The following is a 24,441-nucleotide window of genomic DNA, read 5'->3' as shown; positions in this document are numbered from 1 at the left end:
GTGAAAAAGTAAAAGTCAAATGTGCATGAAACTGCAGCAGAAAGACACTGTATAATACATGAGTCTCTCTAAGTACCTACTTAGGTGTTTATGTGCTGCTAATCTCACCCTAGTGCAGCTGTTTTCCATCTTAGGTGAACACATTTCGAGGCAGATTGTCAGACTTTGCTATTGACCTTAGAGATTTTACTTTCCAATGGCACTGGATTATACTGTAAATCTTTGTGCAGTGAGAGCCTCTTTTTAAAAAGATCTCTCAATCTGATAGAGGGATAAATCTTCCCTTCTTTAGAGGTTTTTCTGCAAACTTCAGTCACTGTCCAGTACAGTAAATTTTCTCTGGAGTCCTCATAAAGATGACACAGAGATGCCTTTAAAAAAATAAGAGGGGATCCTGAATTTTACACCTGGATAGAGATTTTTTTCAATTTTTAAATATCTTTTTAAAATATGCTAATGAGGTAAATGAAGAATGGCTCTAACCTGCAGACAGCCATTTTAGGATTAGGAATATAGCTGATACACACCTAACAGATAACGGGATCTGTTCTGAGGAAGTTGTTGACTTTCTTTGGACTGTTTCCTTTGTGCAGGTATCTTTATAGACAATGCCAATCCTAAAAATGTATAGCTTCTTTAGTGTCATCTAAATGGAGCCCATTCCTTCCTTTTTGCATTTTTAAATGGATTTTTTGTCCTCAAGAAGTTTGCTCTTTGGTCAAAACTTTTAACTGGGCTAAATATGTAGGTGTAGGTGTAAAACTCATAAAACGGGGATTTACTAAATAAATGCCAATGGGCTCCTCTAATAAAATTATGCAGGAGGCCCAAGCAGTCAAATTAATTAGAGAGCAAAGCAGCTATTTACAAACAAATATTCTGGTAACCAGCAGTGAAAGCACAAGATTAAGGTGACCAGTTCTCTTAATTATCTTCCAAGGAATCGATCTGTGACTTATCAGTAGCTTAATTTTCTGAGCTGTTGGTAAATTTACAAGTCTGTAACAAGAACTTTGGTAGTTTGTTTATTTGGTTATATTTGTTTGAGAAAATACCAAGTCCATGCTCTGTTGTCATGGCTGCTCATCCTTCACTCTGCATTAACCTACATCTTGATTCTCCTTTGGTGCATTTTCAAGGACCACAGAGACAGGTGTATTTTATGTGGCTTTTGCAGAGTAAAAGATCTTGTAAAATGTTGTTCTTTTGCTCTCTCGGAAACAGCTCCTTGCCAAGAGTTGCCACCAAAATGAATCAGCCCAGTAGAAATCAGGAATAATGGCTGTGGGTCTAAAATCCTCAGTCTCTTCAAATGCTGTGGTCTAAATGATTTTGGCATTTTTCCAGAGATCAGCCTCCTGAAAATGCAAAACTCCAGAATGGGTTTGGCAGACAAGCCAAAAATTGCCTTTCTGCCATGATGGTATTGCTGGAGTCTTTTTCCATAGTTACCCAAATCTAGTGGCATCATTCTCAAAGCAGGCGGGGTTCAGGACCTGGAGGAGATTCTGTGCTGTTCAGAGGGTAAAAAAACCTTTTGTCACAGATAGGAGCACCCCCAGCAAGTTTAGGATGTAAAGCCCTGCTCAGATTTACAGCAGCTTCCTGGAGGCTGCCTGCGGATCCTCTGGTTTTCATAATGTGTTAACAAAGACAAGACACCTGGGGGAGATCAGTGAGAGGGTTTTTCTCATGTCCTGGTGTGCCTTTGCTGCAGGACAGTTCCTTGTTGGAGCCAGAGCAGGTCTGTCCTGTCCTGTTTGCACATCCCAGCTCATCCCAGTCCTGCACCAGCCCTGGTGTGCTACAGAGGAAAGGAAAGAAATATAAACATCTCAGAGGTACTTAGTTCATGATTTATTTATTTATTTCAAGTGAAGGATGCAGAACTAAAGCTGTTGAAATGAAAGAGCTGTCTTGGACATCTCAAATCCCAAACACTGAAGTTCTTAGGTAAAGAAACAATACTTAGGCACAGACTAGGATTTGAATATTCACACAGTGGTGTGTTCATTAATAGTGAATTAAATGTGTGACACTGTTGACCTCTTTTCATTTTTAAATATTTTTTCCTAGAATTCTGCAGATATTGGGGATTTTTTTTCCCTGTGGTATTTCCCTGAGTGCTGCAGGACCAGAAGCAGGAATGCCGTTTGCATTTTATTCAAGGCAGAAATGAACTTGATTCCCTCCTTCAGAAAACAACTGAATATTACATAGGCCTTGTGAGACCTTTTAAAGGAGGATGTTTCCTCCCAGTGCCAGACAAATTAATGCCAACACCATCCTACCACAAGCCTTCTCATAACCTCCTATTCCTGGAGGGTGCTTTTCATGGAGGACAAGTCTTGCTTCAAGGACAGTTCAGTGGGAGTGACTTTTATCAATTATTTTGCATTTATACAACATCTTTTACTCACTGATAATCCCAATGGGTAAAGAAAAGCACAGCAGCAAAGGCACCTCTGAGGATGTTGGAGTTTGTCACCTTTCAAAGACATGAAGTGTTTGTGAAATCTTGTGATTCCAGGTGGAGAATCAGCCACAGACCACTTGTTCTGGCTACAATATAAATCTTGAAATTAGTTACTTTAGTAACTAAAATAATTTTTTACTTAATACGAAACACCCATAAATAACATTTTTTCATATTCCCACTAATATATCTTTTCTATACTAGTCTTTGAAATCCCCAATGACACCTTAAATTTGCATTTTAAAATTCAGCCCCTTGGTAATACACCAAAATCAGCCTTGAGTTGAAAAAAAAAAAAAAGCTAAATCATGAGTCTACTACTTTGATATTTGTTGTAATGGTTTTGCAGCTCTTTGGGATGTATTTTGTTTTAAATCAAACTTGACATTTACAGCATAGAAATATTTGGTTTGTACACAGCAGGAACAAGAAAAGCTGAAACCTTCCAATCTTTTGCAGACCAGCAAATTGGAATTATTTATGAGAAAAAATATAATATTTCATTTTCATATTTTCAATTAAAGAGGATTGAAAGCAAAGCTGTCCAGATCAATTCAGTGAAAAGAAATATACTGACTTGGGTTAAAATAGCCCTGAAATGAAACCTTTCATTTATTCTATTCCTTTTTGTGTGTCATTTTTTTCTCTAGTAGAAAATATGAACGAGGCAGAAAATGACACCAAATCAAAAAACCACAACGTTTTGGCTTTAGTGTTGCAGTTTTCTCTTTAGAAATTGAACTTTATTTAAAATATTGTTACTGCAAATTATTAGCATGTCCAGCTCAGTCCCCCTCCAGCTAATCATTCTAAATGGCCTTTTGGAGTGTAAAGAAGAGGGGTTTGCACATATTTGCTGCCTGCAACAGAGTCCACTCAGACTTGGCCCTTGCCACAACCCACCCTGTCTTATCAAAGCCCTTTTCCTCCTTTGGTTACACTGGTCTTTTTAATTAAAAAACATAGGTGCTATTTGAACAATCCTTTATTTGCTTGACTTGGAGAATTCTGAACCTGGACTCAAATGTCAGGGAGTTCGTATCGGTGTTTGAGTTTCATATTCTGTTGCATATCCAAGTCCTGTTAGTCCCTTTGGACACACTCTTTGGATGTATTCTTCACATCCCGTTCTTACAAAGAAGCTCTTTTCCATTATTCCCACTGATAAAAACTGCAATAGTTTCATCTCCTCTGAAATGAGCTGCTAATGCTGGATTTCAGTTCCTTCCTGCTGCGAGTTGCCAGGCAACTGCCACACAAATCCACCTGTGAGCATCTGCTTGGGTCCACTGTCCCCTTGGCAGGCATGGAAGGAAAAACTCCCTCCAGACACCTTGGCTTCCCATTTCTGTGTGTGTTATACCAGCTGAATCCACAGAGAATGGGGCTGGAAAGCACAACAGCCCCTCCACACGATGCCTCAGTTTCCATGCTCGGAGCTCCAGGCAAGAAATGGTTGGAACCTGTTGTGCTTCCACCTCCTGTGCCTAAAACACTGAGCTTTGGGATCATAGGATCCCAGACTGGTTTGGATGGGAAGATAATCTAATTCCAAGCCCCTCTGCCATGGGCAGGGACACCTTCCACCAGCCCAGGTTGCTCCAAGCCCCGTCCAGCCTGACCTTGGACACTTGCAGGGATGGGGCAGCCACAGCTTCTCTGGGCAACCTGTGCCAGGGCCTCACCACCCTCACAGGGAGGAATTTTTTTCTCTATATCCGACCTAAATTGCCCCTTTCAGTTTGAAATCCTCAGTGCTTTAAGTGTGAATGTAGTTGGATAGAAATTCCATTTAGCTTGGTATTTCTTGCCTTTTTCTCAAATGTGATTTTTTTTCTGGCAGCGGGAATAGGAAAGTAACCTTCTGAGGATATTTACCTGGATTGATTTAGTCTTGCTCCAGCTGATGATTTTCTGAGTTTACTTGTGTTTTTTGAGCTCACTAAGGGAGCCCAAAGCCACTGGCTTTATCAACAAATATTTGTGAAAGCCTGGGATTTTTGCCTCTCATGTCTCTCCATCCTTCTGGCTTTGAACACAGCTGTGTTTTTTGTAGCCATTTTGATTTTTCTTCCAGTAGATACATGAACAAGGCTAAAAATACATCCACTTTTTATAGAATCACATCATTAATATCCTGAGCTGCAAGGGACCCACAAGGACCATCCAGTCCAACTCCTGGCCCTGGACAGGACACCCCAGCAATCCCATCCTGTTTTGCTTTTATAATCATTTTGTTTTAAAGACAAAAACCAGCTTCAGTTTGTATCCTAAGTTGCCTGAGCAGTGAGATGGATCATTCCTCATTCCAATGAATGCTCAGCCTGAGGCCTTTAGTTACTGAAATAATTGTTTACTTAATACCAAGCACCCATAAATAATATTTTTTCATATTCCCACCAGCATATCATTCCTATACTAATTTTCAAATGTGCAGACCTGGAATCATACTTAAAGCTGTTAGAGTGAGACTGCTGGCCTTAAATCTAGATGTTATTTATATAATTTGCTCTTAATCATAATATATATGTTGATCATCACTTCGGGGTCCCAGCGATGTGCTGCAGTTTCACAGTCAGTTTATTGGGAAGGGAGAGAAATTAAAATGGATGGTTTATATTATCCAAGGACTTCTTTTGGCAAACATTTCCTGTAAAGCTCCAAACTTTCTGCAGGGGTCTGTGGACCAACCTCTTTTCAAGACCGAGCTCTGCACTGCATTGATTCTACTCTGTGAATCAAACTCTCATTTTTTAGGGCACAGCTAATTTTGAGAATTCACTTAAAGAATCATAATAGCACAGGTTTTGCCAGGCATGCTGTGCTTTCCCTTGCTGTCTGGGTTTTTAACATGTCTCATTTACTTCATTTGCTTTTTAAGAACTGGTTAGTGCAGAAAAACTCCGGGTTTTTTTCCACTGAATAAGTGAAACTTTTTTTTTTCCTGAAAAAAATGAAAAGTTCACACATTTTTTGCAAACAAAATATATTGAAGCCTATTTGGGAGCATTTATAAGACCACTTTCAATTCTTTTATTTCCTCTAAAGCAACTTAACGAAATATGAGACTTTGACTGTTTTTATAAAGTTTTGTCTTAAAAAGCATAATAGGAAAATTTCTAATGTGTTTCAGTGCTTTCAGTTCAGTGTGTGTTTTGATGTGTTTCAGGAGGTGTAAAGAACAGAGAAATAACTGATAAAAGATGTTTTCCTGCAAAATCAGGTGATTTGATAGTGTACCCCCTGTGATACAGAGCGGAAAATAAAGGGCAGAACTTAGGAAATAATTGTAGCAGATGAATTTCTTGATCTTTTTCTGCTCTAAATTATCCTTCTTAAGCTGGAAAAATTCCACTTGTGGAACAGGAAGTCCAGCAGGGGCTGAATTACAGAGGGAAAAATGCCACAAAATTCCTATGTGTTCATGTTATTAAAAATGAGGAAGCTTTAGGAGTGAAAATCTTTTCTTGCAAAGCTTGTTATATTTGTAGCATAAACCATCCATGACAGCAACCATCTCAAAGAGCTTATAGCATGGAGTTAAATATATGAACTATATGAAAATATACGAAAAATATAGCAGGAATTCCATGCAGAAGCCAAGACAGGGACCTGTAATTAAAGCAGAAAAGGTCTCTGGCAGCAGTGATGCTCCTCATTCCAAATTAGGTTCTTCTGCTCCATGAATAATTAACACTCTGAACTTGGACATCTCCTGAGTGTGGAGGCTGTGACACAGACCTACAAAAGGATTGCAAATCCAGCCTAATAAAATGGTTGTTACACCCTTGACCTCTGTGTAGTGTGAATAAAAACTGACTCCTTGTGAGGTTAATGGATTAATAAGAGTTAATTTGGAGCTTCTGCAGTTTTTTGGTGCATAACCTTCTTAGAATTATTTCCTAGTGCTGTTCCCCCACACCCCCCTTTTTTGGTGTTGGTAGCATGAGAAATGTACAGCAGATATACCTTAAATAACTTAAATTTAGGCCTGATCCTCAAGTCTTTCTTCAGCTTCATATTAATGATACCTCCCTGTCACCAAGTATGCTTTTTGTTCTTGACTTTGGATTTTTTTGGGGAAAAACCCATAAAACACTCATTAAGGTCTCTCTACTCTTTGCTAATTTTTTTAAGTCACACTACAAAGTTAATGTTAAATAAATTTACCATTGTTGAAATGCTGTAATATCTTACAAAACGTAAGTTTGTTTTACTTCCATCATAATACCTGTGAGATGAAAAGGGTAGGGAAGAGCAAAAGGTGGATGTGTGTTTAATCCATCACCAGCTTTTCACCAGGACATTCTGTGCTGCAACAGGTGGAATAGAAATGCTTTTCTTTTCCACACGTCCACCCAGTCCTCACAACATTGACCACAAACCCTCCAACAGCCAAGAGGCAGAAATAACACCCCTTGTCATCACCAGATATTTGTGTTTAGGAGGAAGAAAAGAACTTTTGCTCCCGGAGTTTTCACCTCTGCTCAAGAACGCTCTGGGCACGAGGAAGGGGAGCAGAGGGAAAAGCTCTGCAGAAGGAAAAAAAGGGGTGGGAGTGCTGGAGGCAAATGTGTTTAAATACACAGGCTTCATCTTTCCAAAGGCTCTTGCTTTGGTGAGTTCATTTTGTCATTCACAAAGATGCAGCAGCAAGGCCCAAAGGTCAAAGACTTTCTCTGCCAAAGAAGTATTTATGAACTTCTAATTAAAAAGAGAGAAAAATATTTTTATTAGAGAGAGGCTGCCAGGAGGAAAATTGGCTCACTGGCTCTGTGTGAGGAAGTAAATATGTCCCTTTCACCTTAAATCGGTGCATCAGACTCTGGGAAGTCCAATTATCTTGACAAAAATGATTTAGCAAATAACTGAACAACGGGATTGGAAGGGAGGAGGTGGAGGAGAGGGGTGGGCAAAGTTACTGAGGAATTGGGCCTCAGGCAGCATGTGATGAAAAAAACTCAGAGGTGGAAGAGGAGACAGTCCTGGAGGACTTTGTATTACTGGAGATTTATTTGGCAGCAGAATCTCACAGTTTCACATTTAATAATAAGATGTATTGTTACAGTTTCTGGCTCAGAATTGAATTCTAAGCCATTTCTGAAGGATGGCTGAAGGCATATCTATACATTTTAAAGAAGAAACACTTATTTTTTCTTAAGCTTTATTGAAGTTCTACTATTGCCAATTTGTTCTTAAAGTCCCCAACCTGAGATGGTGATTAAAGGGCTGAGGACCAAAGGGGCTGTAAGAATTGTCAGGGCTAAGTGAGTCTTTGCTTTTATTTACAATTCTTGGGCTTGAAAGCTGGGCATGCTCTTGTCTTAATCAGCCTGGTAATTAAAGTGCTAGTTAATGATATCTGCTTAATGAAGTCACCTGGAAGCATTCTGAATGGATTGAGTAACATAACAGTCAGGGCTAGCTGGTGATTATTGGGATGTGAGGGGGGTTTGTGCTGCATCAGGATGGTGTCCTGATATTCCTCGTGAGGGCTGTGGCATCTCCTTTGCTGTCTCTACAACCACATCTTGGAAAAGTGCAGAGCTCTGCTGGCTGGGGCAAAACTGTGAGTTTGAGGGAGGGAAAGAACACTCATGCTGTTCTCCTCCTTTTTTTTTTTTTTGAAATATATTTTCTTTGCAGAGTGGGTAATGTGATTGCAACAGAATGAGCCTGGGAAATGCTAAGTTGGAGAAATGATTGCGTATCTGAGCTGTCTAGAACAAAAATATGCAGCAAGCCCTGTGGTTCTTCTTGTCTAACTCTATAAACTTTGCTTTTTTTCTTGATAATGCCCCAAAACAAAATCCCAGCTGTGCATGTTGAGCTTCTAGATGTTCCAGTTCCTGGTGGGAATATTGTTGTTTGAGCTGCTCAAGTTGTGTTGTTTGTTGGAGTTTCAGTTTGGTTCCTGTTTCCAGGTATTTCTGACAATGGAGCTGCTGTTTCAGAATTGCAGATGGTTTGGGTTTGTGTGCCAAAATTTTTCTTTGTTCTTTTTTTTCAGTGTTCCATTGTGTTATCTGCTTAGATCAATTAGTAAGAGAGGCACAATAAACTTTCAGAAAACTGGACTCAGAGAGGGAGAAAAATTACCAGGGCCCACTGCACCTAAAGCAACCTTCTACAGAATCACTAATTTCCCTGTTGTACAAAGGATTTGTGTTCATAAAAATGCTATGATCAGTTTTAAAACTCAGTAGGGTTTTCTGTCCCCACTAATTCTGCCAGGAAGTTGCTCCAGAACCTTTCTACTCTGATGATTAGGAATCAATTTGTTGCTTGGTTTTCTGTAATAACACAGAAATGTTACAGTGACCTAAAGTGTGTTTTCCTGATGCTGTGCAACTGTAAAAGGCTTTAGGAAACACAATTCCCTGCTTTTAGTTCTAATGTCTCGTTTTCCTAAGTGGCTAAGAAGAAGTAAACTTCTTATCAAAGAATTTCTACTTTCAATTGAAATTTTTTAAAAAAATTTACTCTTATTATGCAAAATAACATATATTCTAAAATCTGAAAGTTATTGCTGGAATTAGGGCCTTGCCTTCTTAATTATTTTTTTATGTTAATATAGTTTTCTGAGCTTCTCCCCAACCTCCATGGATTTCATTACTCAGTCTTGGTTGCAAGCCCACTTTATTGCTCCCCAGCTTCCTGTGCAATTCAAATAACTCCATCATATTTTACCATATATTAGAATAACACAATTCCTACTGTGCTTCTTTTTTTTTTGCACTACTATGATTATCAACATACAAGTGCTTGAAAATTAGCATTTTGCGTTTAGTAAACCTGCCTGTAGAATAAATGCAGAATATTATACATTACATGTTTATTCCTCAACATCAGCAGGGCACTGTTGAAGTTTCTAGGCTTAGATCTGCTTCATTCACCTTTTAAATAAACCTTCTTATGCTTTTATCTTGAGTTTTACTGTAGTAAGGCATAAACCTCTGCCAAAATCCCCCAAGAAAGTAAAGAGTCAATGTGAGTCCCCAGTGAATTCTAAATGTGGTGCACCACAACTTCTGAGAAGCTGAAACACATCTAGAAATATATCTAAATATGCTGATTAGAGAAGGGAGAACCCTCAGAAACAGACAGGTGGGTGACATGAACACTTTGCCTTTGTAATGAAGTTGAAATCCCTTCTCCTTCCAGTGTGAATATCATATTTATAAAAGGTGCTTCTGTGTTATAAGCCTACAGAGAGAATTGTGAGTTAATAGAGCTTCTGTCTTGCCTGTGTCATTTGAGTTTATTGTCTGTCATCCTCTGTGCTTCGTTTTCTGTTACTGCTCAACTTGAACGAATAGAGAGAAATTTCACTTTTTCTACATAAAAGTGGCTCTTTGGAGAAAAGACCTTGTAAAGATTGTTCTTTAGAGTTCTTCTGTGTTTTCAATATCTCCATAAAGTGATAATGGAAGCGAGCTGTAAACCTGGGAGAGAAAAAAAAAAGAGTTTTCTTTTGTAAAAAGAAAAAATAACTGGATTTTGACATTCCTCATAAGTTGAGAGAAGAGCTCTTTGAAATATGGTTAAATCGTGTTGATCTCATGGTGGAAGTTCCAGGATTTGATATCATCATGAGGTTTCTTTGCACTGTTCACTGCCTGCCTGACTTTAGGGCTGTCTTACAAGGTGAAAGACTCCTGATGGAATATTTAAAATGCATCACTGGCAAAATCAGAAATACAGGTCCCCTTTTCCAGTCCCTGTGATTTCTGAGAGTTGGACTGGTGACGTGACTGTTTGTGTTTCAAAGTGCTCACTGGAGGCCTTCAAGCTCTTTCCTGCCATCCTTTAACCTGTTTCTCAAACTGCCACTTAGTTTTGATGTATCACCATTTTTTCTTTGTCTCTCCCACCAAATTAAATCCGGATTTTTTTATAGTTTCATCCCTAAAAGGGAAGCTGGAAGCTGGCAGCAGTGGTGCTGCAAGTTGGAGGTTTATAGGGTGGACAATCTGATGTATGAGTGTTCCCAGATGTTGATGGGGAATGAACCTACCTTGTGACAAGTAATAGGATTTCTTAATTTAAATAATCATAGGAAATTCACAAAAGGAATAAGGAGAAAACTGCACCCAAAAATGTGTTTTATGCATTCTGTTCCCACAGGTTTAAAAAAAATAAAAATAAAAATCCTTGTTTTGAAAGGCTCGCTCTCTTTTCCTGTGATAATAATCCCCAGATTCCATCATTCCATGAGTATCTCCCTGTATATTTATAAAAATGAAGAGGGGTGGCGGTTTTGAACCTGACAACAAGAAAGACTGTTCCCTTCAGCCTGGATTTTCAGTGCAGCAGCACCAGGCTTTTGCAAAGAGATAACTGGTATTTAATGTGTTAGTTGTGTGCAATATTTTCCTGTGAAGTACTTGAAGTTGTGCCTTGGAAGTGTGAGTTTTAGTTAGATTTTGGTGTAAATGCCTTATAAAAATCCTCTTGTCTTGCATTTTTACTGGTTGTTTTCTCTGAGAAATGCAGTGCTGCGCTTATATAAATAATAAAAATAAAAGCTGCTGTGTCAGAGAAAGGCTTTTTATCACCTGAAAATAATCACATCTGTGCCACAGAACCAGCACAAGCAGAATAGATGGCTTTTGTTTTTATTTTTAGGTCTGAGGTTGTGTGCCCGTGGAGAATGCAGAATAATTTCATAGAATGGAAGATCCCTTTAGCCTGATTTCTAGGAGATGTTTTGCCACAATTTCAGGCTTTCCACTGACCAGAGGGACTCCCCAATCCCCTGTGTGAGCCTATAATCACTCTGCAAAATAGCAGAGAGGGCAGTGGAATGTGAGAGAAGGGCAGACATGAAAAACATAGCCAGGAAAAAGCTTGAGAAGAGAGAAAGTAATTTGCTTTGACCTGAGCAATAAATCTCCAAGGCAGCAATGACCATCTCTTGACACTCAGGGACACTGATCCAGTGCACTGTCCAAGGCTTTTCCCTCTCAGCCTTGAGGGGTTTGCTGCTGGTCTCTGACACTGTTCAAGCTGGGTCACCAAATATCTGCTGTAAATAGATGGTTAGGAAGCATCTTCTAAGCTAAGGGGATTACTTGCTGTGCTAATTAGGAGTGTCATTCCTATTTCTGCAGAGAGCACAAGGTTCTGTGGTCTTGGAAACCAACACACCCAAAACTCCCGGCTCAGCCAACCCCTAAGATTTGATCTCAACAAATAAGCAGGAAGGGACATAGAGGGATTCAATTAATGAAACTCCATCAGTAACTCACCTAGTCTGGACTGGGTTTCACAGCAAATATTGATCCCTGCTTGGAGAACTTAAAGCAGGAGGAAAAAAGCCAAAGAGAGCTGACATTTGACCCACAGGAGCTTTCTGAACTTTTCTTCTCTCTGCATAATGGAATAAAGTGGATGTTTTGCTTTTGAGAGGAAACAGGTGAGTTTCTTTTTGAACCTCTAGAAGACATTTTAAGCTCAGGGATTTCTCTGGGAATGGGGAGAATATAACAAAATCAAAAGCTTTTGCAGTCAACATGCTGAAACATCAAATTGCTGGTTCTCACTCCTGAAATGTGTGAAGAAGCTCTCAGCTTCCAGGCAGAAGTTATTCTTTAACAGCTGAAATATTCAGAAGCCTCAGTTTATTATATTTCTGAATGTCTGTGTTTGAAATAAATAGTTAAAGTAGCTGCATATTTATAAGTTTAACCTAATCTCCTGTGGAGCCAAGACAGAACTTAATCTCCAGAAATGGCCTTCTCGTAGTGGAGGGAAACACAAAGAGGATTTCTGTCTCTTATGGCAGAACTACTTGGGTACAGGTACCTTTCCATCCTTCTCCAGTTAAGGATTTATGGCTTCCCATGGAGTTAGAAGACATTTTCATCCTCTTTGTACTCAGGCTTTCAGCTCCGCCTAGGTCAGATGTCCACACCCTGTGCCTTAATTACAAAATGAGTCCTTTCTCCTGGACTTCTTTTTTTGAGGTGCTCAAATGAGTGTTTTCTGCAAATTTTGATTCCAGCTGAACATCCAGTTTAATTATATAGCAAGAACTAGATTGTTTAGGTGCACAGGTCCATGCAGAATTAGAGGATCTGTTTCTCAAAGCGTTGTTTTTGGCATCCTAGGCTCTACTGAAAGATATTCAGATAAATAGGGTTAGTTTTTTAATATCTGTCAAATTATTTTTCTCCCACCTCTGACTGGATGTTTCCCATCCCAGGCCATGCTGTAACCCAGTGCACATAATGTTTTATCATAAGCCCCTGGCAGACCTTCCATCCCAGCTGTGCTTGTCCCTGCTGCTGTTATTAAAGCGGTAGCAGGAATGCATAATTAGCCTCCAAAGCAATCCTGCCTCTGGAATGATATTGCCCTCCTGGAAAACATGAACTAGGAAGCACTTCTCCCTCTCTAGAGACTGTCTTTCACATAAATGGCCCCCCAGTGTGTTTTACATGGGTGGGAAGTATAAACTTTGGATGTTGGCTCTTCTAATGAAAAGCTTGAAAAATAGCACTTTATTGGCATTCTGGTGCAAATCAAACTGAGTCTGAACCAAAGAACAGGAATGTAGTGCAGTTCTGCCTTTCAGGCATGTCAGACTGAGGCATCAGGAAGCAGAATGAAAGCTTGTCTGCTGTTCCTTGGTGTGCAGAGCTGTGCAGGCAGGGTCTCTCCTTGGATGTGCAAAGAGCATCTGTTTCCTAAAGATGTAGCAAGAGAAAATCCTTGTTGCAATGCAAGGACCCAAAAAGTCAGTCAGCTCTCTTGTTCTGGGCTCCTGAGCTCATTTCTTATGCTCAGTGCAAGCTCAGATCAGTCTCTCACAGTTGCTTGGAAGTCTTTTGCCTTGAGGAAATTACCTATATTTTGGGGGAATAAGAGGCAGCAGATTTCCCCCCTTTTAGTGTTGGCATAAATAGAGGGGATTCAAGCAAGTACAGGGTGGCACCTGTAGAAATGAGGGTAAAGCGTTCAAAAGCTATACACATTTATTATTTAACTGTGCTATTTAATGTCAGTCTGTGCTGCATGAAGTGACTTGGCATGATGATTTCCTGAAGTACAGTGCAGTTTGAGGTTCATAACTAACTTCATCCAGATGTAGGAATGTGTGCAGGGAGGGGGGAAGAAGCAGCAAACCTGAAATTAAAAGAAATGCTGCTGTGAAACACTGAGCACGTTTCTGAAGCTGCTCGTGAGTGAATTTTGAAGAGCTATAATGGGCATGTCCTGATATTATTTGTTATCATCAGCATGATAAGACAAATTGGTCCTGAAATAAGCCTTTGAAATAAAATAACAACAAACTATCCTTCAGCAGCATGTTAATAGCCAGACAGTGCTCTGCAGGCTTGATCACAAGATGCCCAAGAAGTTCAGGCAGTAGCTTGTCAAAGTGAATTCTCTTCCATGGCTGTTACAGGTACAGCTCATTGTTTCTGTACGGAAATGTTATTTTCTTCATCTCCACTAATGTTTTTTGGGGCTGAAACTCGGTAAAGGATAAACCCTTGGCGTAAGTGGAGCTCCAGTGTGTGAGCTGGGCAGAGTGCTGATGAATAACTCAGTGTGACAGATGAATGAGATGATGGATGGGGAGAGCTGAGGTTGTCAGACAGGGATGCTTTGCCTGCCACTGCCACATACGTAGAGCAGATGTCTCCCATGCTAAGTGGGAGAGCAAATGCTGGCAAGTGCTTATGGTGCCTTGATCAGGACTCAGTAGGTTTAGAATAAAAGCTATAATGGTTTTTTTTTTCTCCCCCCTCTCACCATAGTGTTTGCATTTTCCTCCTGTTCCTGTCCTTTATATGAGCAAGGATGTCATTTGGTTATGGGACACTAGTCTGTGCTCGTTGAGCTCTGGCCAGTTTTTCTCCATAATGCAACCCAAAGGAGCACATTGTCACACAAACATCAGCTGTATTTCTTAGTCTCCTCCAGTGCCAGGGGAGTTGCACCCAGTGAAGGCACTTGATTGAATCAAGGAACACCCAACTTCACATGATCACAAGTTTGGGTTGGGAAGGACCTTAAAGACCATCTTGTTCCACCCCCTGCCCTGGGCAGGGACACCTTCCACTAGCCCAGGCTGCTCCAAGCCCCGTCCAACCCGGCCTGGGACACTTGCAGGGCTGATGAAGCAGATCTGTGCCTTCCTGCTCATCCCCCCATGGCTGAGGAGGATGATTTGCATCCACCTCGAGTCATTGGATTTTCCAGCCACTGGCCACTGAAGGTGTAAGAAAGAACAATTACCACCACCAGCCCTGCCCCTCTCTGCCAGATTTTCCCGATATTTGAGGGGTAATATCATAAAATGACAATTACTTAATATCCAAAGAATTCTTGGAAATGATAAATAAACTGTTCTCTGATACCTTTAGGTACCAAGAGAGGTAGTCCCAAGCCTGCCAGGGAAATGGGTATGCTTTGTTACAAATTGCTGCTTTAGGGCATCATCATTGTGAAAGAAGCTTTAAACATCCATAAATTGAAAACAAGAGAAACAGCAGTTATTGATTCTTCACTAACATGTTTTAATGTGTTTTGAGAGACATTGGTAGACTTTTAACTAGGGTCTCTTCATATTTGCTAGGTTTTTATTGGACCATAATAATTTTTTCAATAATAATTGAGGGGAGAGTCTTTTTTTACAGTTAATTAAAAACTTCCCTATACATCAAATTGAATTTGACTGTTTTCAGAGTGTACACTTCACCAATACAGTTTGAATGATAATACTTTTTTTATTGTCTGAAGTATAAAGAACTTTACCTTAAAAACATTTCCAATTCAATATTTGTTCAGGTGGAGGGGCAGCGAGGCAGAATATGATGAATCCAAAAGAAAAAATATCTGAATATTTGCCCCCTACTCTTCAGGAAGAAGCATCAGTAACACTTGCAATTGTTGCTCCACAATAAATCACTTTGAAAGGAACTTTACTGAGGAAATTATGACCAGTCACAACAGGAAAAAGCAGAGATTCTCTGTGTACATATTTGTCTTGCTACTTATTCCTTTAGCCTTATTTTTCTGTGATTTATGATTTCTGTTAATATGATTTCTTAACATTTAATAGCAGATATTTTGTCATTCTGCTGTCCTGCACTGAGTGATACCCAACCATCTGTGTGTGTTCTCAGTGAGACCAGAGAGTAAAACTGTGTCCCCCCCAGCTCAGCAGAACAGCCCTTTCCTTATGAAACTGCTGCTCTCTTGGCAAGTTGGGTTATTTTATTCTGTTTTTTACTTGTAGTGCAACTCAAAATATATCTTCTTACTTAAGTCAATACACAATTTTACCAGCAGAATGTAATCTTGGCAGCTTCATTATTGCCACTGAGAGTGTTGGCTATTAAGGAAATAAATATTTGACTTGGTACAAGCACGTGGCTGAGGGAGCATCACATGGCCTGGGAATGCTCTCACTCACCCCAAATGCAGCTGGAATGTTGGAGGTCAAGTGACTTGAAATACTTGTGGTTCTTAGAAAACATTCCCTGGAGCTCCTTCCTGTGGTTTTGGAGAGGAGCTTGGCTGACTAGAAAAGAGAATTCTGGGCTAGAGTCGCTGGAGGATTTAGAGTTTAAAATCACAGAATATCCTGAGCAATTACTCACTGAGTTAAAGATTCAATCACGAAATGGAAGCATTATGAGATGGCAAAGATGTAACTAGTCACTTCAAGGGGTTACAGACCAGCTGGTGGGGTTTGTGGTGCAATTAAGATTATTCTCTTTAGAACAATTTTTTTAAAAAATGGAATAACTTCTGTATATTTAATTTGTAAAGATACTGCAGGAAAGAACAGAGCATTAGAAGTAATTCTACCACAAGAGGACATAAACCTTTAGTTCATCGGGAATCAAATAACTGTTTATGAACTGTTACATTTCAAACAGGATTTTAGTTCAGGAATAAACAAAAAGCAGAAAAGCGTAAACTTCCCCTCCCAACCTCCAGCAAACACCACTTTTGAGCTATTTTTTTCTTTCTCCATAGAAGTCAGGATTCTGGTTATTTGGCTGCATTAGGATATGAGATTTTGGCCATTAAAAAGGGAGCCTTTGGCCATATGAAATGATAAGGCTGACTTACAGTCCCCAGGAATAAACTTTGAATTTGCAGTAAATATGCTTTAGCAAGCATTAGGAACACACATATGCTGACAGGATGATGCCATTGGCGTGGTTATTTTGGGTTTAGGTCTGTAGGAGAAGTCAGGTGGTGTTTCCCAAGTGCCAGGACACGTCCCTTGTTGGCACCTCTTGCTCTGATGACCCTTTGGTGGGCAGAGCCACAGTGTGTAGTGGAAATGAACCCCATAAACTCTTGTAATTTAAATGGGCTCTGATAGAATCATTCTTAAGCTTTGTGAATTATCCTAGAGATATTGGATTACAGAACTGGAGGATTTAAAATCTAATTTGAAAGGTTGATTATCACTTAGTATTCCCTAGGACTCCTTTCATTCAGGGTGTGATATGTACTCAGAACCAAACCAAAAATTTGTTGGTATTCCTTCATGCTGGTTATATTCTGAAAGAGGTTAAATTTTAGATGTTATGTAGTTTGGGATGGAAAAAAAAAAAAGGCACACTATATATTGCTAAAAGCAATAACATTTGATTTGCAATAAAGCATATTGTATGAAAGTTTCTGTATTATTGGATTCAAACTCCTAGATTACTGACTATTCACCTCGTCTTTACCACCCTATGAGGAAAAATCATTGACAATTGAAGTATTTTGATTTCTGCTGTTTATACAGTCTGAGCATGGATGCTTTGAATACAGTGTGTTTGTGCTGCCTACTACTAATGTCCTCAGGAAAAAAGTCTTCTCTGTGGGAGGTGACTGAACTTCCCTCTAGTTTAGAGTCTGTTTATGAGCATATTTTTCTACAGAATTTCATGATTCAGTAGCGTGGCCCAACTTATTATATCTTTTAATCTGCCTCATAAGTCAATTCAACCACTTTAACACTACTTCACTTAGTGAGAAAAGAAAGAGCTGTGTTTATCACTGTGATTTAGGGCAGGTTACAGTGGTATTCCATACATAATTGTCATTGCAGTGTTTTTGCAGCACATTTCAAACTCATCAGGCACAAAACTAAGACGTGAAGTTTGCGTGATCTTTTGAAACAAGTTGCTTTGCCAAAAGGTGAGAGGTAATAGGAGAGACAACTCCAGAAGGCAGCTACTTCCATTCTAGAAGAACATGGACAAATCTCCCTCTAAAAATTATTTTTCCCTCTCTCCATTGACTGCAGGGCATCTTCTCTTTCCTTTATACCTCTCTCCTAAATGCTCCAAGTGAATGAATTAACCTCTGTACACCTGGAGTGGGTGGCACAGACTGGAATAAACGATGACCCATCACTGCAAATCTGGTTAGAGGTGTCTGCTGGAGTTTGCTGGGTCCCTGCAGTGCAGACCACTAAGATTTCTACATCAGTGTCTACATCAACTTTCTTGAAGCAAAGTTGCCTTTCTCATTTTAAATCTTCATGTTAATCATATGAGCTCAGTGGAATTTTGTTGTTATGCCTTCCAAGGAAAACAGTAAATCCTCACGTGATTTTATCCCTTCTCCAGAATTGCCAAGGATTTAATGAATTTTCAGCAGACTCTGCAGCTGAAACTGTGTTTTTAGAGCAACACACTCATGCTCTTGGATGCCCTGATACAGCTCTAATAGATGTGCCCCAACTGCAAAATAAAATTAATCAATTTAAGAGCAATACTTTGAATGCAGGATGGACATGAAATTTGTGCTCGGTGGGTGTGGCAAAACTGATGGGAGGTAACAATGTGTGTAACATTCCCTGTCCACCAACCACAGAGATGTTTAAGCCAAAAGATTTTGCATGTTGGTCCTCTTCTCACCCTGTTCCCGAACTCCATAAATTTGAACTAAATTTACAGGAATTTGTAGTCCCTCTTAATGTAATGTGGAGAATCTTTAATATGCTCAGTTACCACCTAATTTTACTGAAGTGCCTGATTTTGAATCTTGCCCTGAGTGTATCTGTTCACAGAATTACATCACATACAGCACTGTAAAGGGCTGCAGGGGTTTTTTTTCAGCTAAAGGTTTGCTTTGGTTCCTCTGACTAATTTTCCAAACTCGCTCAAAACTGTCCAATATTTTAGCAAAGGCCTAAATCTACTCTAAATCTCCTATGATAGTGCTCTATCTCCCTTTGTTCATTCTTGTTACTCTTCCCCAATTAGTAAATTGTGCTCCAATAGCATTGATCTTCCCTCAGCCTTAATGCTGCCATTAGTCAGGGAATGCTAAAAAGAGCCCTTAAGAACATTTTTCCCTGCAAATTCTGTTTCCTGAAACTCAAAGTGACACAAAGAAGTTGTGATCCACTCTGGGGACACAAAACTATTTGATGAAATACAGAGACATGCACTTTAATGGTCTCCTCAGGAAAGAATGTTTCACAATAAGAATTCTTTTATCCTGCTATGGTGGCAGAGAAAATGGGATCATGGGATTTTCAGTATTAAGTAAAATACAGTACAGCAATATTTTTATTCCCAAAGCTTTAGATTACGCACAAGTGATTCTGAAAGCATGTCCCATGCAATTTGAATATGTTATGAAATCAAACTGTTCCATAAATAATGTTCTTTTCCAAGACAGAAAAACTGGCTGCTTATAGTATGAAGTGTCTAATTGACATGACCTTGAACATATATATGGAAATTCCAGAGAAATGCTTACTAAGAAACCAAAAAACTTTCTTTTTCCTTTCTTTCAAGGCTGTGTTGAATCAAGCTGGAGATGTGCAGGTTGTGCTCTGTGGTCAGGTGTGTCACTGTGTGTGATAAATGGTACAGAATGTTCCAGATGATCTCTTAACGTGGCATGAAACCACATGGTTGTTTTACCCAGTCCTTCCTTTTGAGACAAAACTCTATGTTCCTGATCTTTGCTCTAGGATGGACAGATCTGAGAAAAAATAATAATTACATTGGTCAAGACATTATAAAGGAAAATGTAAACACGCCCCATGGTTGTTTGGTGTTTTGGTTTTGTTTTGTTTTGTTTGTTTGTTTGTTTGTTTTTTAATCTCGTTAATTCCTTTATTCTAAATTTAGGATTAAAACCTTCCTCCCCATTGAATCAACCACTTGCTGTGCTTTCCTCAGGCTGCTGTATATAGGAAGCTTGTGTCTACCTTTTTTCTCACCAGTCAAGTGATTAAAACATAAAGTCAATTGAAGAATTAATATCAGAAGAATAAAAGCCTGCACTGTTTACAGTGCATCTCTCAATCATTCATGAAATGGTTTATACTACTTTTGCTCATCAGTTAAATTATACTGGTTCCCAAAGGAAGCCTTCACTGAACAAACTAAAAAACAGTTGAAATAATGTATAATTTTTTAGCTCAAATCTTTCATTTTATGTCAAAGCTCATGTTACATGTCTGCAACCCCAGTTGTGAGATTTGATGGGTAATAGATTACAGGCTGCTGCTCCCCAGGCAATTGTTTCACCCAAACCCTTGCTGATCCCATCACTTGTCTTTTGTAAGTGAATAAATTAACACTGCCGATTGCATCTTGTAAAATCAGCTCTTAAAGAATCATCATAGAACAGCTTCATCTGATTAAGGGACAGGGCAGAAAGCTCCTCACAAAATTCTGCAGTGTGTGGATGTGATTTCTGATAAATCATCCTCATTTTCTTTGCTTTGGGAAATGATCTTGAAGCCTTTACAGAGACAGATCTTGAAATGTAGAAGTGGAAAACACTGCAGCCAGATGAACAGATCAGGAGTCCTGCCATTAAAATCTATTTAAATGAAGATTATATGAACGTAAATTAAATTATTAAAGGGCATTGTAGACTTTCATTGGCTTCTTTACAGTCTATAATATAGATTCCTTACTTGTTATGAGTCTATTCAGAGTGTCAGTCTTGATGCAAATAAACAAAATCAGGGAAGGCAGATTTATTCTTTTCCCCCACCCACCCACTGTAGTAGTTGCTTTTCATTATTTAAAATCACTTGAGTACAAAAAATGCTTGTGCTTTGATTTTAAAATACAAGTTACAGCACATCTAAAATACATTTCAGTCATCTCTGGTTTTATACATCATTATAATCAGGCTGTACTCACAGGGGTTTCATACCCCAGAGACTCACTGAGCAGACACTTGGTCATTACATGTGTGGGTGTTTGTGATCACAGCTCTACAGATCTACAGCTGAGGAAATGATGGCCTGGCTTTTAGAGAAGATTATTTTTTTAATTTTCCTATGGAATTTTCTGCAATTTTTTTTGTAAGATTCTCACATAAAGCCCTGGGTCTGAACTGGAAAATGGAGGACGATGAGGAGGATCTTCCTGTGGGTTAAAAATAGATCAAAGCTTCTAGTTTGCCAGAGAAAACCTTATTTTGGGAACTCTGTGTAACTTTTCTTACAGAAAGATTCTTGACAGAGCTTCCTAAAGAATTTAAATGTTGAGTTGTTAATGTTGAAGGAACAGTTTGTGTAGCAGGTAGATTATGGGATTACTGCCCAAAATTGCCCTTCAGGGTTACCATGGAGCTGATCCAGTTCATCTGAGATGGGGGAGCTGGAATCATCTATGTGGAATTGGTCTAATTTTACTCTTTTTTTCTTATCAAAAAAAGAAGTTCCACTTTTAACCTGTGATATTGAAACATTTGACTCTTGGGAATGGCCTGTTTGTCAGTATTGCCCAGTTTGGGATCTACCCTTTGAAGCACACTGACAGTTTTTTAAAAACTAAACTGAATGCCCCCAAAATTATTTGTATTCCAGCAGCACCTGAGGCAGCAGGTTGGAACAGTCCCTTTGAATTTCCATAGCTGGACACACAGAAAATGAAAGGATGGTCTCTCTTCCAAAGCTTTCAAATCTCTTCCATGGCAGAGTGAAGTGACTGAACCAAGCCAGACCCTTTGCTTAATGCTGGAGTTCAGTTCAGCTGCTGCTGACTCTGCAGAGCCAGCTCTTCCTGAGAGAGCAGAACAGATCAGCTTTAATCCATGTCCTAATGCACAGTTTAGTTATGGACTTGGAAGAAAGTGTGTTTCCAATGGAGACATTCCCTGCCAAGCTCCCTTTAACACCATAACCCCTGTGATCTCTCACCTGCGAGGCTTTGACCTGGCAACCCACCAAACTGCAGTGCAGTGATGAGCTTTGTCCACCAAACCTCCCCTGGACCGTTTTGGGTGCTTCATGTTGCAATATCAGAAAATATTCCACGTTTCCCTTCCCAGTTCCAGCCTCAGGAACACCTCACACAGGCAACTCGCTTAAATCCTAAAGAGATTTCGATGGTTTTGGGATTAAGTCGAAAATTTTCAGTATTTTAGAAAAATCTGACTTATTTGACAAACAGAGCTTCCCTAAAATGTGAGGGGTTTAACTTTTCTAAGTTGCAACTCTGAGTGTGAGGGCAAGAACTGTGGGGGAGTCGGGACAATCAAGAATAAATGAGAAGGTAAATTGCAATCTAATGGCCCTCCAAGGTTAGTGGAGTTGGCTTCTTGTATTAGCAGCCTCTGTTGTGGTTGCTGAAGGCTTCTGTCCTGCAGGGAGAAATTAAGACCAAAGGAATTTAAATTTTGGGATCTGGAGTGCTGCATGTAAATGCTTCATTCCCACTTGCCCTGTTGGGTCATCAGCACACGGTGCTGGGTCAGAACTCTGTCTTTCCCTCCCTCCACATCCTTTCTAACTCCCATGTGATCCACCTGGGCTGCATTATCATCCTCACCTGACAAGGGAGTTTTGCTAAGCAACCTAAAATTCTAACAGCTTTTTTTCTTTTTTAATGTGTTATGTCTAAAATGAGAATTCAGATGAAAAACATGATTAAAAAAAAGGGAGTGCTAAGGAAATCACAGTTAATTTCTACACTGCAGGCATGACCATAACACCTGAGGAGGTGCCACTAACTACATTCAAATGACACTGCTGCACTTGGAAAAGAAATTCATGCACTTTAGCAGCACTTGGCAATGGCTGTTTAACAACCCAGCTAATCAGAAGTGGATTATAGCAACAAAACTAATGAAGCACTAAAAGTCTTTAATGAATAATGGAGGATTTTGCCTTTTATGCCCTTGTGTTTATTCATTTAAAGGCAGTTTGTGTAAGAACTGAAGTCGTGTACATGAGTTTGATACTGGATTTATCACAGTGCTCTATTGGTATGGATATTAAATATTTAGTTCCTTTAGTCTTGACTCTGTCCTGAACAAGCCTCAGGTCCAGCTGCAAAGTCTTCAGCACCTGAGACTGCAAAGTCTTTATTTTGTTTATCCAACATGCAGTTTCTGCTTTTATATATCAAAGAAATCCCTAATGCTGAGAATGCACCAGGTTTCAGCTTTAGCATGTGTTTAACTGTGTCTGAACAACAAAACTGAATCCATAATCAAGCAGGTGTGGTTCTTCCATGCACTTACTAAGCTGTGATTTCTGGGCTCGGGTCCCTGAGGAAAACCACAATACAATAAAAAGTTTTAAACCTTGTGTCCAAACTGCTCTCAATTTAGGGTCTTTCAGCTACAGGAAAATAATAATGTAAATTTAATGTGCTGATGCTTTCTCAGCTGCTGACTTCAGTAGAGCTACAGGCACATGGTGCACCTGGAAATGGGACTCTCTCTTTTGCCCTTTTCTTTGTCTTTAGCCTCAACTGGGCAGATCTGAGGAAAATATTACAGTTTTCTGCTTCATGAATCTCCCAGCTTGGAGGTTGGTTTGTCTGCACTGGCTGTGGGACTTTTTCAACTGGTCAAAATCTGCTCTGGCAGCTCTTGAGGCTCCAGCAGCTGCTCCCAGCCAAGCCAAGGGGGGTCATTCCCCCTCCCTGCTCTCCTTTACTTATCCTTTTAACTTCCCTGCCTCGATTTCCTTAGGATAGGCAATTTCATAACGTGGCTTCTGTAAGGTGAATGTGAGTCCAGCCTAACAATTACAGAACTTAGCCAGGAATGGGTGGAGAAAGGCTTCACACAGGTCTCTGTGTACCAACAGCATCCCTGGGTATTTTCCTCTTTGTGATCTTGTAGGTTTTTCAATGACATTTAAAAAATTGGTTTAAATTTATGACTCTGGAAGACCAAAGTGCTACAGGTGTCCATCCTAAAGGCTGAAATAAGAGTTTCACAGAGCAAATTTTATATAGTTTTTCCCATCTTGTGACAGCAAAACTTATTTAGCAGGTTATTTAAGAAGGGAACTGATTCTGACAGTCACGTTGAGCAGTTGGATGATGAAATTCGTGTCTTCAATCAAAACAGGATTTGTCTGTTTGTTTGTCTGTCTGGTGCAATGAGCCAGAGCAGCAATTACTGCATGAAAATTACTATTAATTGATACAAATACAGAACATAAGTAGTGCAGAGACAATTAAGACAATAAGTTACATTTACATAACAATATTTTCTATTAATCATGACTATTGTTGCCTGCAGCATTTGTTATTAGTGAGAGAAGGAGTATTTCACTCTTTCATGGTAGCACTTGTTGAAACTCATTAATTTTTTTTTTTTTTCTGTTTTGCTGCTGATATCAGTTTGGAAGCTGCTGGGATAGAATATGGAAAAGGAGAATCAAATTATTTTCATTAAAAACATTGACAAGTTTTATAAGTTGGTGTTAGAATCCATGTTTCTCCACTTTGTGTAAGGAGTTTCAGTGTTTATTTTGCATCACAGTTATCTGGGCACCAAAAAAATTACTCTTTTCAAGCACTGAGGGTGGTGCTTCAAAACACCATAAAACTCCACTCGTTTGGAGTTAAACTGAAATGAATCTTTGTTCAAGATACAGTTGCAACAAATTGTCTTTTAGTGTATATTGGTTTTTTCTTTGTGTAAGTTCCACAGATGTGGTTGCTGCTGTCAGTGCTGTGCTGTGAACTCTGACTCAAAGAGGTAGACTTTATTATTTT

This window comes from Pseudopipra pipra, chromosome 17, assembly GCF_036250125.1.
Source record: "Pseudopipra pipra isolate bDixPip1 chromosome 17, bDixPip1.hap1, whole genome shotgun sequence".
Lineage (NCBI taxonomy): Eukaryota > Metazoa > Chordata > Aves > Passeriformes > Pipridae > Pseudopipra > Pseudopipra pipra.
This window is presented reverse-complemented; position numbering follows the sequence as displayed.